This window comes from Impatiens glandulifera, chromosome 1 (assembly GCF_907164915.1).
Source record: "Impatiens glandulifera chromosome 1, dImpGla2.1, whole genome shotgun sequence".
In the NCBI taxonomy this organism is placed as follows: Eukaryota; Viridiplantae; Streptophyta; class Magnoliopsida; order Ericales; family Balsaminaceae; genus Impatiens; species Impatiens glandulifera.
In genome coordinates, this window is record NC_061862.1 from 107,945,971 (window position 1) to 107,953,499 (window position 7,529).

Below are 7,529 nucleotides of genomic sequence, written 5' to 3' on the forward strand. Positions count from 1 at the left end.
CTAATTCTATGCATTAATTAGACTACACTTCTAACTCCGATGAGTTAGAATGTACGTCTAATTCTATGCATTCATTAGACTACGCGTCTAATTCCAATGAGTTAGACTGTACGTCTAATTCTATGCATCCAATGCCAAAATTCGTGTAATGACTCTCATTAGAGCCAAGTCTAATGAAGTATGATTTCGATACACCTGCATCAAAACTCATAATTCATTTCATCATCAAAATCTCAGTGGTTAAATTATTTAAACACTTAGTGAAAATAATTTGACCCAACAATTTCCCTCTTTTTGATGAAATAATTGGAAACCTGCATATATATATATATATACCAAAATATGCATTCATCATATAAATAAAACAAACTTTCACATGCAAATTCAACATACAGAAATATCATTTCAATAATCAACCAAAAGTGAGTTTTTTCAGAAGAAACACACAAAACTTGTTCTCAACAAATAACCAAAATAAGTTATCATCAAAACATTACTAACACATTTTTCAAAAACTTTCATCTTAAATGAAGATAATTTCTATTATAATCTTCTTTTTCTTCTTCCTAGTTTTAACTCTAGAAAGGATAGACTTCAACCTAAGAGATCTCTAAGACTGCGGTTAAAGGGGAGTTGGAGTCTTCTCTTTTCCTTTTCTTGGACTTGAGCGTCTCCACCCTTTGAATGTAATCGACACCCTTCTAGTAGTTCAGGATTTTAGAAGGAAGGTGAAAACTCTTACCGGGTTCATTCAGAAGGAAACAAAGAAGAGAGCTAAGAGGACCATCAAAGCCAAAAATAGTCTTCTGAGCAACAACCATTCTGATAAAATTTCAGAAGAGGAAGCTTGTCTAGTTGATAGGAACACCCCTGGTGATAGCCACCATTATCTGAAAAACCTTCGTACAATACTTGTAAGAAGACTCTTTAGAGAGAAGGGATTTCGAGACGATATCGCTTAAAAGAGCAAATTCAACCTTCATGAGTTTTTTCTTTCCATGAATGTCCACTAGAGGGAAATCGGAAAAGACTTTCATCATTGTAATCATTAGGTCAGGCGGAGTGGTTGAGAACTCATCGATACCTACTTTTGGAAGCTGGAAAAACATTCCGAAAGACTCTTCGGTGATGCAGATCATCTGGCCCATCACGACCCCAACAATAACTTTATCCTGATAAAAGCTAGCGGTTTCAAAAAATTCATGAACCAACTGTTCATGATAGAGTTCATGAGGAGAGAGGAACTTTCTCAGTCCAGAGGCTTTAGAGACTCAAACATTCGATACATTTCCGGAGATTGTAGAGTGGATACGGATTTAAAATCCACTTGAATAGATTTTGGACGGAAACTAGACATTTCGACTTGATGAACAAGCACTTAGTCGATTCGAATTCTAGAGAGAGAGAGATTTCGGAGAGCTTTAATCTTTAGAATGAGAGTTTCAATAGATATCAAGGTTTAATCATGTAGACAATAACTAATGATTACTCCTACCGTCAAGAAGTTCAAAGGTCTGTTCCCAATAAACGCATCATTTAATGTTAGCATGAAACCGAACATTTAATACTAAGTGTACAAGCAAAAGTTGTCAAAAATATTAGTCATTCCTTGCATATTGAGAGACACGTGTCTTTAATTCTTTTGAGGAATGACTGATTTGATTTCCGGAGGGAAAATGAACTTGAGTAGAAATAAGTAAAGCACAACTGTCCAAATAGCCAGAAGATGAAGAGTCTAATTACACCAGTAGTTAGACGTTTATTCTCCTTTTCACAATTTCAACTTCCTTTCGAAAATCAGTCTATTAAACGTATCCGTCTAATTATGCAATAACAACACGTGAGACACGCGTGTCTAGTTAGACGTGAGCATCCTCTTGCTCATGACGTAAAAACGTCTGACGTAAAAACGTCTAACGTATATTAGACGTATCCGTCTATTAGACGTATCCATCATTAGACGTATTCGTCTAACCATGCAGGTTAGAATAACCAAGACAATAATTCCAGATGAAGATGAAACTGCTAAGGTAGACGTTCGTCTAAGTAGCTGTGTTTCTCAAACTTTGAATCCTTAGGACAAATTGAGACCTCTGTCTTTCATGTCTGTTCAGTTGCGTTTTGAACAATATGTTCCCCCTTAATTTATGCACGTAATCACATCAATCAAGATCAACAAGACCTAACATGTTTCTAAAGTGAGAAAACTTAGCTTTCGGTAGAGGTTTCGTGAAGATGTCTGTAGTTTATTGATCTGTAGGAACATGTTCAAGACGAATCTGCTTCTGATTGACGTGTTCTCGGATGAAGTGATGCCTGATTTCAATATGTTTTGTCCGAGAATGCAGAATTGGGTTGTAGATGATTGCGATAGCACTTGTGTTGTCGCGGAAAATTGGAGATTCATCAGCCTCAATCCCATAGTCTCTGAGTTGTTGTTGAATCCACAGAAATTGAGAACAACAACTTCCAGCTGCAAGATACTCTGATTCAGATGTAGACGTGGCGACCGACGTCTGCTTCTTGCTGAACCATGTGATTAGACGATCTCCAAGGAACTGGCAAGTTCCACTTGTGCTTTTTCTATCAATTTTGCACCCTGCATAATCTGCATATGAGAAATTGATTAAATTGAAACTGGAATCCTTCGAATACTACAGTCCCACATTTTGAGTTCCCTTTAAGTATTTAAGAATACGTTTAGCAGCGGTAAAGTGAGAGAGTTTAGGACCAGCCTAAAATCTCCCACAAACACCAACAGCAAATTGAATGTCTGGTCTGCTCGCAGTTACATACAGCAAGGATCCGATGAGTCATCTATAAGCTCTTACATGGACACTTTGGCCACGTTATCTTTATCCAATTTTACTAGAAGATCTCATTGGAGTAGCTGCTGCAGAACAGTTCTCTAAACCAAACTTCTTTAGCAGTTCTTTGGTGTATTTGGCCTAGTTGATAAGAGTTCCGTTTTCTAGCTGACGGACTTGAAGCCCAAGGAAGAATGTCAATTCCTCCATCATGCTCATTTTAAATCTGTCTTGCATCAGCTTAGCAAACTTCTCACACAATTTGGGGTTAGTTGAACCAAAAATAATGTCATCAACATATATTTGAACAAGTAGAATGTGAGAATCTTTAGTAAATCTAAACAGGGTTTTATTCACAGTTCCAACAACAAAATCTTGATCAAACAAGAAATTGGTTAATGTGCCGTACCAAGCTCTAGGAGCTTGTTTCAGACCATACAATGCTTTGTCAAGCCTATAAACATGATTTGGCAAAACATGATCTACAAAACTAGGGGGTTGCTCTACATATACTTCTTAACTTAATTTCCCATTTAAAAATGCACTTTTCACATCCATTTGAAAGACTTTAAAATTCTTAAATGATGCATATGCTAGGAAGATTCTGATTGCCTCTAGTCTTGCAACCGGTGCAAAAGACTCATCAAAATCAATACCTTCCTCTTGTTTGTATCCTTGAACAACTAAACGAGTTTTGTTTCTAATGACTAAACCATCTTCACTAAGCTTGTTTCTAAAGACCCATCTTGTTCCTATGACTGACTTGTCAGTTGGTCTAGGAGTAAGATACCACACTTTATTTCTCACGAATTGGTTTAACTCCTCCTACATAGCGTTGATCCAATCTGAGAAATAAATGCAGAGTTGGTCATTTCATCCATCAGTTGACGTCTTGTCTTTCGAGGAGAAAAAGGATTTCCGATTATCAGTTCTGGTGGATGATTTTTGTTCCATCTAAAGTTGGATCCAAGGGGATTGGTCATCTGAACTGGTGACACCGCGACGTCCAAACTTTCAACTTCTTGTTGAACAGGAGTTTGTACGTCTAGGTTTAACTTCAACCGGATCAGCCACTGGATCAGACAAAGCCATCTGCTTATCTAAAGTTTCTTCTTCTTCACTTACAGACTCAAGACTAGTCGCTTTTAGTCTGTCAGCAAGATCAATGGGTTCATTAGATTTGCTCTCAATAGGCTCATCAAAAACTACATGGAGGGATTCTTCAACAGTCTGTGTTCTTTTGTTGTAAACTCTGTAAGCCTTGCTTACTGATGAGTATCCCAACATAAATTCCTCGTATGCTTTAGCATCAAAAGCGGTCAAATAAACTTTTCCATTGTTATGGATAAAGCATTTACACCCAAATATCTTGAAATAAGAAACTGTGGGAATTCTCCCATAATACAGTTCATAGGGACTTTTATCAAAACGTTTGTTAATTATTGACTGGTTTTGTGTATAACAAGCAGTACTAATGACTTCCGCCCAGAACCTCTGAGGTACATCTGATTCAGCAAACATAGATCTCGCTGCTTCCTTCAGAGTTCTCACTCTTCTCTCAGCAATGCCGTTTTACTGTGGAGTTCTGGCACTAGACAACTTGTGCCTAATTCTAGTCTCCTCGAGTTAAGATGATAGGTATCTGTTAGTGAATTCAGTTCCCTGATCACTTCTAATGCATGTAATATTTAAAGATTTCTGATTCTGAATTCCTTTAAATATTCTAATCAAGTTTTCAGCAGTTTTATCTTTTGATGGTAAAAATGCAACCCATATAAAGCGTGAGAAATCATCAATAACAATTAGGGTAAATATCATTCCTCCAATACTCTTTACAGGAATTGGACCAAACAGATCCATATGTAAAAGTTCTAGGATATGGCTGGATTGTGATTTCCCTTTACTTTGGAACGATGATCTGCCCTGTTTGCCTAACTGACAAGCAGTGCATATCTTGTCCTTTGAAAACTTAAGTTTGGGCAAACCAATAACTAAATTGTTTGAACAAATGTTGTGGATGGTTTTAAAATTCAAATAGTTCAAACGTTTATACCATAACCATTTCTGGTCATTCTTGGCAATCATGCACATAGGATCAGAAGACTCTTTTTGCTAATTCATTTTGTATGAGTTTCCTACTCTACTTCCAGTCAATAAAATGTTTCCATCTTGGTCTTTAACTAAACATGCATGAGTTTGAAAGTCTACTGACAAACCATTATCACATAATTGACTAATGCTTATTAAATTATAGCACAGATTGTCAACAAGTAGCACGTCATTAATAGTTAGGTTACCATGGATAATCTTACCCTTACCCATGGTCTTACCCTTCTTGTTGTCACCAAATGTGATCTTAGGTCCAGAGCAATCTGATATATCAGTGAGAAGCCGTCTGTTTCCTGTCATATGCCTGGAACATTCGTTATCAAGATACCATACAGATTCCTCCAGTCCTTCGTTTATTTGTACCTACATAAATAAATATTTACAATCTTTTGGTACCCACTTTCAATTGGGTCCTCGGTCAATCAGTTCCTTAGGAATCCATATTTGAGTTATTTTGATGGATTTCTCATTTTGTGCTGTAATTAATGCGTATGTTTTTGACTTAGTAGACGACTTTCTGCTAGCCACTGATCCTTTATCTTTTGAAGAAGACTTTCTTTTAAAACTCCTTGACTTAGAGTCAGATTTTAAATTGTCAGACTTATTAGCTGCTTCTAGCTTATTCTTAAGCAAGCTAACAGTCGGCGGAACATAAACTATTTCATTTTTGAAAGCCACTTCTTCATTAATAGGATCAGATTCAATGTCAGTCATACTCCCTTTAACAAAGTTTATAGGCTTAAACTTGTCAGTTGGAGGATTTAACTTTTTGCAGGACAGATTAGGGTCATTGTTGTCATATCCCAATCCGGATCTAGATCCAGCAGGTTTCAACATACTGATCTCATATTTGACAGTATCTTCGGATCTTGTCCATGCACTGACTACATAGTTTAGTCTCTTGTTTTCAGATGAAAGAATTTGGATCTGTTCTTTGAGCATCTCATTCTCAGAAGAGATCTTTGTTAAGTTTTCATCAAAAACATTTGATTCAGATTCTTTGTTGGAGGAAAGAACTGTTGATTCATATTTGACTTTCATTTCATAAAAAGTGTCAGTTTACTTCTTGTACTCAATAGCCATTTCATTGAGTGCATTAGTTAACTCCTCGTTTGTAAATTCTGGTGCAGAGATATCATTTACCTTGGATTGATCATCTGCCATCAGACATGTGACAACTTCATTCTCTTTTTCAGCAGGAGACTCCTCTAAATCACTGTCAGCCCATCTGGATTTGTTTTCACTACACATGAACGCTTTTTGGTTCTTCTTTGCTTGAGTGCTTGTACCGTAGATCTGATTAAGCTTATCCCATATCTCTTTAGCAGTGGAACATGACTTAATCTCACATGACATATTCATGTTGATCGACTGGTACAGAATATTCTTAGCAACATTATCCAGGTTGTTGGTCATCTTATCTTCGGTAGTCCACTCACTTCTTGGCTTCGAAATTTTTATGGGGCCATCAGTAATAACGCTCAACATATCATAGTCAAGAGCAGCCAAGTGAGCTTGCATTCTTATCATCCAATATTCGTAGTTGTCCCTTGACAGAAGAGGAATTTCATTGATGATAGACATGCTTCAGGTTCTTGATGTTTGAGAATAGAAACAAGGCTCTGATACCAATTGATAAGATCAGCTTTATTGATAGAGACGGGGGTCTGGCTAAGGATGAAGGCTTATGAAAAACGGTTTGAAAGAAATCTTGTTAGGGATTTAATTCGCTTTCTATTCTACGCAAACACTTGTAAACACTTGAAACAGATTCAAGGCGGAATTGTTTACTTGGGTTTGAAGCACAAGATGAAATATGAAAAGATGACAGAAATGAAAGAACACAACAGTTTGTTTATGGATGTTCGGAGAAACTCTCCTATGTCACCCCTTCTTCCAACTACCGGAAGGATTCACTTAGCTCAAATATAGTTTACACGCACTTAGCTCACTATTGAACATAACACTTTCTGTTCAATTACAAGATGAATAATATCACTCAGCTAAAGGTGTTTTTGATTCTAGATCTCTCTTGATTCACACAGTACAATCAGAAAGCAACTTCACGAAAATGAATATTCAAAGGCTTTAATTCTCTGTAATTTCACTAAGCAAGATGATCGAGAGATTTGCAGTTCTTAAGGTTAGCAGTTCTTGAGACAGATTGTCCGTTGTCCTTGAAATTTGTTAAATACTGAGCAAGAACTAACGGTCGAATCTTTTAGAATGATACGTGGCACTCTCCCATTGGAAAGCCTCCATTGTACACAATAGGTTCTGAGCACAAGGATCGTGGTCGTACATCACTGGTAGTGCGCTGAATATTCCATCAGGGATGTACCTACAAAACAAGTCATATGAGGAAAATTCTCTTACGTGGCATTCGTTGGTTGGTTGCATATAGCTGTTGTACTGATCTTCACTAGAAAGTGGAGCAGGAGTAGGGTACAACTATAGCACGTGGGTAGGTGAATGCTAGCTTCAAGCAAACTACTTAAGCTTAGCATTAGACGTATTTCAGTTAGACGAATTGTAAAAATCAGTCTAATGAAATCAAACATCCCCTTCTAATAACAAAGTCTATTAGACCGCCTGGTCTAATAGAATTAGACT